Source organism: Portunus trituberculatus, chromosome 40, assembly GCF_017591435.1.
Source record: "Portunus trituberculatus isolate SZX2019 chromosome 40, ASM1759143v1, whole genome shotgun sequence".
Lineage (NCBI taxonomy): Eukaryota > Metazoa > Arthropoda > Malacostraca > Decapoda > Portunidae > Portunus > Portunus trituberculatus.
The window spans coordinates 3,598,318-3,611,552 of NC_059294.1; the positions used below are offsets into that span (position 1 = coordinate 3,598,318).

A 13,235-nucleotide genomic window follows, 5' to 3' on the forward strand; every position below is an offset into this window, starting at 1 on the left:
AGGAGGAGGAGGAGGAGGAGGAGGAAAAATTAGGGAGTGAAGTAAAACAGTTAAGAGAGAGAAAGAAAATAACCTCAAGATGATTAAATGAAGGACTGACTTGGTTGCTTTCTTGCACATCACGAGTGTAGCGAGAACAGCATTATGAATTAAAAAAGAAAACGTGGAGAGGAAGGACGATACACACACGTAATAAGAATAACAACAACAATGTACAGGATTACTAAAGTGCTGGTAATGGCAGACAGACTGAGATGGAAGAGAAGATGGAGGAGGAGGAGGAGGAGGAGGAGGAGGAAGACGAGGAGGAGGAAGACTGAGAGGAGAAAATTACGAGAGAGGGAATATCACTAATAGTAGCGAGAAAAATGACAAGCAGGAGGAGGAGGAGGAGGAGGCCTGGGAAACTCAATATTTGTCCTCGGTGTCTGTACAAGCGTCCTTTTCCTCCCGTCCCACCTCCCGCCCATCCCTTGGTGCTGCTTCCCGTCCCATTTTTCCCCTCCCCCCATCCCCTACCCATTTGCCCAGCTTCCTTCCAAGCCCTTGTTTGTTTACAGGTCACCGAGAACACCCGCAGTTTGTTTGTCGACAACCGTCCGGCCTTACTGTTTGCCTTCGTTAGCTCACAGCCCGATGAAATACACACACACACACACACACACACACACACACACACACACACACACACACACACACACACACAGCTTCTTTCCTTACCCAAGCCCCCTTACAGTCATCCGAGCCAGAGCAGTGATGGGAAAGGGGACGCAAGGGTGATGGGAAGCCAGAAAATTAATAGTGTTTGTTCAGTCAGCAAGCGTCGATGAGTGATGGTGATGGTGGTGACAGAAGGGTGGGCGGTGATACGAGCGGAAGTAATAACAGCGATGGCACCGATGTTATTTTTTATGTCTTAAATTCTAAATGATTAGTGATATGGAGGCGAGGGGCGCAGGGTGGATAGCATGTGCTGAGTAAAGTAATGACGAGCAGGGTAAGATAGTAACACGTATGCAGCTCTGATAGGGACATTGGAATCTAGGATGGAAGCGGTATGAAAAAAAAGAAGGGATATACTCGCATTTTTAAAGGTGACTGTGCAGCAGAGCCTGAATACGTCATGCCAGGATATTATTTTTTGAAACACGAGGAAAGACAGAGAAAAAAAAAGTTAGTGATATTTCCAAAAAACCTATTATCTAACTGCATTCAACAAATAAATAATTGACGTTGGAAAGCCATTATATTCATCACAACTTTGACCACTATTCAATAACCGGAAATAAATGGCTGCCGGCATCTCTCACACCATTAATATAATTTTAACCGGGCACACAAACATTGTCCATTGAAAAATTAATCTCAGTCCTTAAAAACAGAAAAAAAAAACATCTGCCACATTCTTTCCTAACGATAGGGTTAAAAAAAAAGGGTGAAAAAAATTCTGAGCCTTACGGACGCAGCAAACATGCGTCAGAGGAGGCCACCACGCGGGGCCTGTCACCATATCTCCTGACGGGCCGGAAGACATCGCAGGAAGCGGGTAGTGAGGGAGGTGACCCTGCGGGCGGCGGGTCACGGTGTCTAATGGAAAAGTGGAGTATAACCGTTCAGGAAGGAAGCGGCCGAGCAGGGAGATAGAGCGGCCTAATGTAAGAGGCACGCGGCGGGGGACGGCATTGTGGCGCTGCTGGAAGTCCGTTGTCGATAGTAGAATTCTGGTTATGGTGGACAACTGTACTGCCGCTGAAACTGGACGGATTGTGGCAATGCGAGGATGATGGAAAAAAATATAGCCGCTCGGCAGTGGTGGCGCTGGTGGTGGTGGTGGCATGTTACCGATGATGCGGAAAATGTGGTGATGTTTGTGGGGATTTCTGGCGATTGGAAAAGTTGTGGCAGTTGCAAGATAAAAATAATACTCCCGATTTTATCAGACATTCCCAAGATTCTGAGAGGACACGTAGAGAGAGAGAGAGAGAGAGAGAGAGAGAGAGAGAGAGAGAGAGAGAGATGCAAACGAACTAAATAAATGTTGAAAGATAAAGAAAATAGAAAGAAGTAGAGTGGGAAAAGGTATCAGTGAATCTCTTTTTTCCGTGAATCTCATTTCCCGTCTTTTCTGTCACGCCGAATGCTTCCATCTCTCGCTTTCTACTGAAGATCCTTGCCTCATAAACTTGCTGGTTTTAGCAAACCACATGATATATATATATATATATATATATATATATATATATATATATATATATATATATATATATATATATATGTGTGTGTGTGTGTGTGTGTGTGTGTGTGTGTGTGTGTGTGTGTGTGTGTGTGTGTGTGTGTGTGTGTGTGTGTGTGTGTGTGTGTGTGTGTGTGTGTGTGTGTGTGTGTGTGTGGTGGACGCAAGCAAAGCATATTAACCTCTGCCAAACCGAAACTAAGCTCATCCGAACCGAATCTAACCGTGACCGTATCCACCGGGGTCACGCAAACAACCATCGAAATCCCCTTCTCCTCCTCTTCCCTTCTCCCTCTTTCCTTGTTCCTACATTACCGCGCATACTTTCTTACTTTCCCGTTCTCATCCATCTCCCCACGCCACCACCATCACCACCACCACCACCTTCTCCTCCGTCCGTTCAGCCGCCTCCTCCGCTTCCCATCGAATGTTATCCGTGTACCGCCGCGTGAGGGAGGGGGAGGGAGAGACGGGAGAAGGTTAGCGTCCCCATAAAGCGACAGTATCTCCCTGGAACGACGCGGGGACGCTAAAAATCCTCCCGGCACCTCCGACCTCTCCTTCATCCCGGTCCTCTTCCTCCTCCTCCTCTTCTTTCACCTCTTCCTACTGGACACAGGAAAAAAAAAAAAAAAATTGGCGTCCCTCGCGGCCTCTCCGTCAGCGAGGTCATGTGTGGTCGGCCCGAAGTTTCCGGTCAATAAGGTGCCGACGACAAATTGAGGACCTAGACGCTATCAGGCTGTGCTAAGAAGTTGCACCGCAGGCTGAAGGGTGAGAGCATCAGTGGGAAGGTGGTGTGTGTGTGTGTGTGTGTGTGTGTGTGTGTGTGTGTGTGTGTGTGTGTGTGTGTGGTGAAGAGGCTGTTGTGTCAGGAAGCCAGGTGTGTGTCAGTGGATGGTGGTGAGAGTTAGCAGTTGTGTATTTAAGGTCTGTTTGCTTGTTTGTTAGTTAGGTGTGTGTGTGTGTGTGTGTGTGTGTGTGTGTGTGTGAGTGCAGCCAGTGGAGAGGGGTGAAGGGCCAGGCGGACGTGTAATAAACAGTGGGGTATTGATTTCAAAATGCATATCACGTTGTCACCGTGATTGGTAAGTCGTCTGTGTGTTCGTGGTCGTAAGGTTCACCGTTGTGTGCTGCCCCAGGTGCGCGCAGTTCGTAATTTCATCCGCGTCAGTAATTAATAACCAAGGAACGTTTACCTTTCAAACTTTAAAGTTGTGAATCCTTCATAAAGCACCAACGAGAGGGGTCACGACGCGTTTGATTGAGTCTATTTAAAGTTTCTCTCTCTCTCTCTCTCTCTCTCTCTCTCTCTCTCTCTCTCTCTCTCTCTCTCTCTCTCTCTCTTTAAAAGTACACAAATAGTATATACGCTTCCATTCAGAATTCCCCGTAATGAAACATAACATTAGTGTTGGTTATATCGGGGACGCACACCAACACATCCATTAGTCAAATTCTTGCTGTATTGCATTTTCCTGTCAGCACCTTACCCATGTTTTCTTCCCCCTTCCGCCTACGCCCCTTCCGCTCGTGTGTTGTTTGAAGGGAAGGGAAGTAGACGTTTTAAGGAAGGCGGAAGCTCAACATGACCGACCTCCATCAGCCCGTCACCTACCATCACAAGCCCCCCGTCGTTCCCGTCACCTCAACACACTCTTTCACACCTGTGCCCCCTCTCCCTATCCTCCCCGCGACCCGTAATCCTTCACCTTTAAGGCACGGCAGTACAAAGCTCCCCTCCTCAATCATCATCTCCCAGTCTTGCTCCCCTTTTTTCCCATAACGCAAATGTCTCTATCCCTTTACGCATTCCCGATTTCCGTCATTCACCCTCCCACAGATCCCTACTCCTCTCTCTCTCTCTCTCTCTCTCTCACAATTAATCCTTCTCCCCTTTTTTCCACATCCCTACATCCTCATTCTCACACACTTTCTCACTCCCATAATGGCAGCTTAGAATGTAATCCCCACACACACAACACCCACCCTCCTCCTGCTGCAAATGTCTCCCTCCCTCCCCACCCTTGTGACCACGCGACCTCCCTTCTCTCTCTCTCTCTCTCTCTCTCTCTCTCTCTCTCTCTCTCTCTCTCTCTCTCTCTCTCTCCCTTCGCTCCCTTCCTTCACCTCTTACGCCGGAACACTTGCACCGCCCGCTACTTTGCTAATACACAACAAACGACTTCGGGATATCGTAAGCTGCCTTCATAAGCCAATAACTTTTGCTTACACTCCAGCATTCCTAGATGGCGCAAGAAGAGGAGGAGGTGGAGGTGGAAGAAGATGGGAAAAGGAGAGTGGGGAGAGAGGACGGTGACGAAGGTGAGGAGAGAAAGATGGAGGAAGGAATGAGAGGAAGAAGAGGGAGAGACGTTTAGTGGAGGGTGGAAGGAAGGGTGGAGAGGTGAACAGGATTCATACCGTGGTCGTCCAGGGCTCTGAGACACGCTAATGGCTCGCTGGAATACCGCTGATACGCCTTTGTTCTCCATCACTAGACAAAGGTGTTGTTAGTCTCTCTCTCTCTCTCTCTCTCTCTCTCTCTCTCTCTCTCTCTCTCTCTCTCTCTTAGTGTCGTTTTTACATCGTACGTTTGTTTAATGTTCTTCCTTCCCCTTCATTTGTCTTCCTTTCCACTTTACATTTTTCTTCCTGTAGTTTCTCGTTCATCAAGAGTATTTTTTGCTCTCATCTCCAGTGCGATGGTTCGCTTTTCTTTTCAACACCTTTCGTTCTTGTGTTGCTATTTCACTGAAGCAATTAAGATCCATTATGCAAGCGCAGTTTGAGATTTCTTGCAAAACACGATGAAGAGCTTACGTAATTCATATCAGTATTTTATTATTACGATTATTAGTGGTGGTGAAGTGATGGTGGTATTATCATTATTATTATTATTATTCATTATTATTATTATTATTATTATTATTATTATTATTATTATTATTATAATAATAATAATATCATTATCATTATTGTTATTACTATTATTATCATTATTATTATTATTATCATTATTATTATCATTGTAACTATAATTATCATTATTGTTAATATTATCATTATCATTACTATTGTTATCATCATTATTAATAGTAGTAGTAGTAGTAGTAGTAGTAGTAGTAGTAGTAGTAGTAGTAGTAGTAGTAGTAGTAGCAGCAGTAAGTAATAATGCTGCTGTTACTACTTTTACTACTACTACTAGTACTAGTACTACTATTGCTACTGCTACTACTACTACTGCTACTACTACTACATCTACTGCTACTGCTACCACTACTACAGCTACTGTTCCCACTTCTACAACTACTGCTACTGATAACGCTGCTACTACTACCACTAATTCTATTACTACTACTACTACTACTACTACTACTACTACTACTACTACTACTACTACTACCTATACCACCACCACTGGCACTACTTATCAACGAAAACTTCAATAAAAAAAAAAAACCAACCCAAAAAGAAGAAGAAAAAAACGACAAAAAAGACCTTCCTAAATGAATTACCCTCAGTCAATCAATGTTACAGATGAGGAAAGCGGAGTATTTTTCCTTATTTTTTTCCCCTCTTCCTCTGCCACCGCCACAATTTGTAGGTCGTGGCTAATCACTCTGAGCTTCTACCAACGGCCACAGAGATTACCCTCAGTAAATAGTGGCCGGGATGAGGAAGGGGGGAAGAGGGGAGGGAGGTGGAGTGTTTAAGGGGGGCACTTTGTCGACTATGGTAAATTGATGGGGTCGGTGGGATGGAGGAAGAGGGACATAAGAGTGAATGTTGAGTGGGTGGGGAAGAGGAGTATTGAATGAGTGGCAGGGGGGAAGGAAGGAAAGGGAAGGGACAGTGGGGGGGGGAGAGGGTAGAGAGGCACGTTATGTTAAGGGAAAGAGAAATAAAGGAAAAGTGCGAGGGGAGGGAAGAATTTTGAGGCTTAGGAGGACAAATGGAAATGAAGAGGGGAGGAGAGGGATGACGAAATGAAGAAATAGTGCGTGGAGAAAGAAAGGAAATGGACTAGAAGATGGGATTGCTATAAAGAAGAATATGAAGGCGTGTAAGAGGAGGGACTACAGAGGATTACAAGAAGAGTATAGGGAGGGAGAAAAATGTAAGTCAAATATTAGGCACTACTGCACAAGAGGGGACGGGGGAAGGAATCACGAGAATCACTGGTATACTCGTACGTGAGGGTAGGGAACAGGGAAGCAAGAGGGAGGTAGAGAGTTAGAAAACGGGGTAGGACACGCTGGCCCTGTTTACTCAACGCCCTGGACAGCTGCCTCCAAACACTCCCTTCTATTCCCCCTCCCTCTACAGTCTACACACTGCTCTCAGCCAGCCTGCCTAACGCCACGCCACCCGACGCTACGCCACCCTATGCCATATCACTTGCCCGGCCTTCCTGTCGCTCTTTCTCTCAGTTATAAGCCTCACTTGTTATTGTTATCTATAGTGGCGACACACACACACACACACACCGCAGCACACTACAGCACAACACTCGCTTCTATTTAACGCATCACACAAAGAAAAGACGGACGGGTCTATGTGGAGCAACATTGTTTGACAGGATTTCACTCGGAAAGAATTTAATGGAGCGAGAGATTTTTTTTTTTTTCTCCATGGATATATATTTTTTTCCACATGAATTTTTGTAGTGTATAATTAATTTTAGAATACGCTACATTTTTTATCTTTTTTTTTTTTTTATTTGGTCGTGTGTGTGTGTGTGTGTGTGTGTGTGTGTGTGGGTTGGTGGTTGGGTGGGAGGGTGTGTGTGTATTTTATTCAGAGAGAGAGAGAGAGAGAGAGAGAGAGAGAGAGAGAGAGAGAGAGAGATTAAATAGCTATAAAGAAAACTTTGAAACAAAAACGTAAGAGCTGAAAGTTTTATTCTCTTTCTCTCCATTTATACTTTGTTTTTCTGTTCCTTTATATTTCCCTTTGCTCATACACCTCTTTGTTTGCCTGTCCGCCTGTCAGTCTCTCTCTCTCTCTCTCTCTCTCTCTCTCTCTCTCTCTCTCTCTCTCTCTCTCTCTCTCTCGGGGCCCCGTATCACGTCTCCATCCTAACATTCCGCCGAAAAAGCTGAGCCGAGAGTCGATCCTAAAATATGCAAGATGCCCAGAATCGCTGTTGGTTGAGTCTCGGCCTAAGCCAACACTTCAGAGGGATGGAGAGAGGGAGAGGGAGGAGGGTAAGAGGGAGGGAGGGAGGGAGGAAGAGAAAGAGAGCCAGAGGGACGGAACAGGGACGAAGAGAATGGGAAAATTAATCAATGAGGAAAAAAAGATGAAAGGAAAGTAAGTTGAGGAAGTACTTTAAGCCATCAGAGAAGAAATAGCGAGGGTGGAAAAACATATAAGGAAGGTGTGAGGACGGGAGATGAAAGCTGGGAGGCGCGGGGGACGCAGGGAATGGAAAGGTGTGATCTTTAAGTCCCCACTCCGAAAGTCTTTCGAGAGAGGTCACTGGTATTTTTGTGGTCTTGCCTGACCTTACGGAGGGCCAAGGATGGAGGGGAAGAGGAAAAGGAGGAGGAGAAGAAAGGAAGGGAGTGTTGACTCTCCTTCCTCACGAGCCGGGATACCCTTGCGTCCCACTCTTCCACGTAATCTTACCTTAGGGAGAGGAGTAAGAGAGGAAGAGAGAAAAAGAGAAGAAAGAAAATACCCTGACTTGTGACGAACGAGGAAATCCTACCTCTCACTTCACTACTGAAGGAGGAGAAGTGAAGGGAGCCTCGAGAGCGGCCACTGGTCACTCACTGGCTATTGTGTGTTGGTCAGAGACGCTAAAAATGAATGTCTCAGCTGGCAGGGCGGTAGTGCTGACCTGACACGGAGAAACATGTGCTTGTTGAGGAATACTGCGCCTCATTCATTATAGATAACAGTCGATTGAAAGATTCAGCAGTTTTTAATAAAAGAAGAGAGAGAGAGAGAGAGAGAGAGAGAGAGAGAGAGAGAGAGAGAGAGAGAGAGAGAGAGAGAGAGAGAGGAATTTTAAAATGTAAGCAATTGAATCACGATAGTGTGAAAGAAAGGTTACTTCATAAGAAGAGGCCAAGTGATAAACTGAAGAGGTTCACTTACGTAGCAAGTGAATTGATGTATATATAAAATTTCCTTCCACTATTGGGTGGCAAGAAAGTGCTTGATATAACCTTGATGACGCACCTCGCCACTTGAGTCACACGCCAGGCTGCAAAAAATCACTACAGAGATGAGTGGGTAGCGGTCAGTGCTTGCAAGTGGCACACGAGTGCATGGCTGTCTGACTCAGAGCGCTTACTCCTGGCGGTGGCAGATTTTTCTTCTACTGTCGCGTGGTCTAAAATTACCCACATGTTACCTGAGGAGTACTAGAGGTGATGCCGCGCCAGCACGAACTGAGGATGATTAAGAGCACTCTACACACGAGGCCTAAAGGGGCACACTGGGAGAGCAGAGCAGATGATGTCAAATATCATTATGTCTTTGAAATGGATAGGCTGTTTACTTATAGAAAGCCTTAAAGAAAAAAAAACATTGTACTTCAAGTCTGGATTGATTAAAAATAAATTCTTACTTTTTGAAATTTAATAAGATAAAAGACAAGGAAACTAAGGACACATGCGTGCACTAAAAATAGCGAAGTCCACGGAAGGCGGCTGCTGGCACATGTTGATCCCCATAACCGAGTGTGATGTCCTCGTATCTCCCTCGCCCCTGCCGTCAGCGTGCCACAGATTACACACCCCTCCTCCTGCCTCACCTTCCTTCCCCTTCCCTCTCTGCCACCCCTTCTATCTTTCTCCCAGTTCCCCTGTCCCCTCCTCCGGCCGTGACCCCTGACCGCTCGAGCCGCGGACCAAAAGGAGAGATTAATGGTCGTCTCTCTCTCTCTCTCTAGAAAAAAAAAAAAAAGTTTCCCATCAGGATATTTTGTCGCAGGATATTAAAAATTTTTGGTGCTGAAAGAGTATTGCGGTGAGTGCCCGGGAAAGCTGAAAGGTGAAGGCGCGCGGGCATACGCACACACATTAAAAAGAAAAGAAAAGAAAAGAAAAAGGCATAGACACAAATACACAGGCAGACATACTCGTACAGATAGACATCGAAGCAAGCAAGCAAACAAATAAACATTAAAGAAGCAATTTGTTACTAGTTGACATATACTACAATTTTTCCCCCACAGCCATCACACACACACACACACACACACACACACACAGACAGGCTGCAGTGTTCCCTGTTCCGCAGTAATTGTCAATAGAAAATCCGTCTCTCTCACAAAAACAGTAAATTCCACTAATGACGGAGAAACGAAGAGGAGTCGCCTCGTAAACTTTCCCTTTTTATATATAAATGATAATTATAGCTGGTAATAGGCTGTTGTCCATCCTCGTAAGTCAGGCGGGTCGTGGCGGGGATATTTTTGTATGGTATTTCATCTCCTTCCTTCTCTCCTCCCCCTTCATATTGTTTTTTTTCTTTCGTTTTGCTCATTATCATTTTTCATTCTGTCTTCATAATAATTTTTCTTAATTATTGATAGTTCTCTCTCTCTCTCTCTCTCTCTCTCTCTCTCTCTCTCTCTCTCTCTCTCTCTCTCTAGTGTCGTATTTCAGTTATCTTTACTGTGTGTGTGTGTGTGTGTGTGTGTGTGTGCAGTTTCTTCCCTCACTTTGTTCCTTTCCTTATGCATTGTTTTGTGTTTTCTTACCTTTCGTAATCAACACAATCCTCCTCCTCCTCTTCGTTTTCCTCCTCCTCCTCCTCCTCCTCCTCTACTTCACCACCTTGTTCCTTCCTCACTCTATTCTAACTTAATTTTCCCTACTTTTATCATACGCTGTTCCTTGCTCCTTTTCCCTCAGCTTCCCTCATTCCCAAAGTTCCTAATCTTCCTGCTTTCTTTCAGTGGCTTCATTCTCCTCATCATTTTCCTCAGGCCTCATTTCACCATGTCTTCCTTCCCCTCCACCTGAAGGAAGTGAGGGAGAGACTGGAGGAAGGGTGTGCATGAAGAAAGGAAGGAAGGAGAAGGGAAAATACGAGAGAGAAGGAGAGGCAACGTCGCATAAGCCAGTGTGATGGAGGGAGTGAATCGTCGTGATGGAGAGAAGAGGAAAGGAGAAGTGAGACGGTGGGGAGGAACAGGAAGAGAGATAAGGAAATGGAAGAGCAGCAAGGGGAAAGGAGAAAGAGAGAAGGGGAGAGAAAGAGGGTGGTGGAAATTAACGCACACAGAGAGAGAGAGAGAGAGAGAGAGAGAGAGAGAGAGAGAGAGTTGCCATACTAACAAAAAAAATGTGCATTGACATCAGTTATAATGATTAATTACACTATAATTACAGAAATGTAGGAAAGTGTAAACTCGCAAAGTTTATTCGCACACGAGAGAGAGAGAGAGAGAGAGAGAGAGAGAGAGAGAGAGAGAGAGAGAGAGAGAGAGAAACTGATACTCCGCGTGCCCTCTGGACCTCACTTAACACAAAGGTCGAGGGGGTAAGTTTCCTGTCCTGGGGTGGTGGTTTACTGTGTCGCTCACCCATCCCGTCCTTCACTCACTCGGTAGTATTTCATGACGGATACTGGCTTGCTCAACACAATTCTAACCAAGGACAACATGTGGTGCTCGTTTTATCTACTGCCTTAGAGGATACTGCAGGGACCACCAGGCCTTCTTTAGAGTGAAGGGAAGCTGTAAGAAGCCAATAGGCCTATGCGTGGGTGTCCCTGTATGATACTTTGAATACTTATGTCCTACTTTCATCCCTATTCGTAAGTTATGTCCAATCCCCTTAAAGTTCATGGGATTTATACTCAGAGGGGAGGACTTTAACTGCCATCATAACCCACTAACAGGAGGGACTACATATTTTATTGGGTTTATATTCAAGATTCTAGTAAATGTGATGATTTTAAAGTGTCGTCAGTGTAACTAAGATGACTTGCTTTATGTTTTTATGAATGTGATGATTTTGACGTGTCATTGGAAGCACTAAAACGACTTACTACTACATACTTTCTTGAATTTATACTGAGAAACTTAGTAGAAGGTGATATTCAATCGTAAACACAGCCACTAACACTATATAACAAGACTTATTATAAATTTTTCTGGATTTATGCTCAGGAAACTAGTAAAAGTGATGATCTTTAATTGCCCTCACAACCACTAACAAGACCTACCACATATTTCTCACACACGACACACAGCACTATTACGTTACTTGAGGCGACATCCAGCAGGAATTTGACGAATGAATGAGTCAATGAGCGTTCTCCTGTGGCTCTTTCATGCGTCCCTTTCATTGCCCACCAGCCTCTCCCGGTAATTCACCTCATTCCGCCTCCTTGACCCGCCTCATTCTCCACAACCCCAGGGCATTTCTGAACAAGGACCAGGGGCGATTGAAGCTTATTAAGAAGGAACTCAGAGGAGGGCGTTGAATTGTGCCCCGATTAGTTGTGGACTCGTTCTTCTCCTTGTCACGTCCTCTCTCTCTCTCTCTCTCTCTCTCTCTCTCTCTCTCTCTCTCTCTCTCTCTCTCTCTCTCTCTCTCTCTCTCTCCATGTAAGGGCGTAAGGATGAATAGTAGATGGGGACGAAGGAGAAGGTGATTGGTTGAAGTAGTTAAGATTGGACTAGACAAAGAATTAACTAAGGATGCGTCCAGTAAACACACCAGATGCGAAATATAGAACTAAGTAGCGCACTTCAGACGAATGCCATTGAGGCTTAAGAGGAAGAGGAGAAGGAGAAGGAGCTAGTGATTGAGTGAGTGAGTGAGTGGGTGAAGAACAGGCTGAGTAATGGCGAGCACATGGTTTCGCTAATCAGTTACGTCACTTAATCAACCCCTACTGTTTTTTTAATGGTTTAATGGGGGGGGGATGGCTTCCTCTGATCGTCCTCCTTCTCTCCTATAGCTAATATTCTAAAATTCGTCTTTACTGCACCTTGACTGCATTCAAAGGACGCTAGGAACTGAAGTGACATGAATTCTGAGGAGTGTTTTTACAGTTATAATGACAGATTAACAAGATTCCTACATTAATAACAGGAGAAACACACTTAAGAACCAAGCTAATGATCTCTGTGGCCTTTGAAAACCACAGTGGTGAGACAGTAAAGCATTTCTGAATACTTGGCTATTACGCACCGCCCAAGCCGCAACACCTACGCCCTTGTGCAGCCCCCGAGCGAAACGTTTTTCAATCTCATCTGTGCCCGCAGGATGAGTGAGTGAGCCGCCCCGATCCGTGTCCATCAAAGGATTCAGGGAGGGGCGAGGAGCACGTCAGATTTATGGCTTATTGGCCCTCCATTAAAATTAAATGAAGGACGGAACATAGGGGAAGGATGCATAGAAGGAAGGAAGGAAGGAAGGAAGGGATGCAAGGAAGGAAGGGAGTAAGGAAGGTAGGGGAGAGTGACAGAACGATGCATGGAAGGAAGGGAGTAAGGAAGGTAGGGGAGAGTGACAGAACGATGCATGGAAGGAAAGGAGGAAGGAAGGTAGGACAGTGACAGAACGATGCATTGACAGAAGAAACGTTTAGTGATATAAAGTATTTCGTTACTCGTGAAAATAAGGGAGTGTGAGAAATCTTATACGTACCTGTTAGAATAAAAATGTAGTGCATTGAAAAGACGCAAGAGAGAGAGAGAGAGAGAGAGAGAGAGAGAGAGAGAGAGAGAGAGAGAGAGAGAGAGAGAGAGAGTAGAAAAGTGAAATGCTCTACCAAGAAAGCAAAGATAGTGTTGAGTGCATAGAGAAAACCAAGAGAGAGAGAGAGAGAGAGAGAGAGAGAGAGAGAGAGAGAGAGAGAGAGAGAGAGAGAGTACAAAAAAGTATGCAAGTAGATTTCCCAGCAGCAGTGGTGGGCAGAGCTTACTGGGTATCTGAGTTTGGCCTCGGGGGCGGGACGCGAGTCGGAGAAGTGGGGAGGAGTCAAGTAGAGGGAGAAGTGGAGGGAAGAGGTAGTGCAGAGGAGG

The 13,235-nt window shown here is 45.3% G+C and overlaps 1 protein-coding gene across 5 annotated transcripts in view; it reads right to left on the minus strand.

Annotated features, from left to right (window-relative positions):
* The window catches only part of LOC123516356, a 244,757-nt gene that overhangs the window by 205,928 nt on the left and 25,594 nt on the right, over positions 1-13,235 (minus strand). The gene's annotated exons all lie outside the window — the stretch shown is intronic.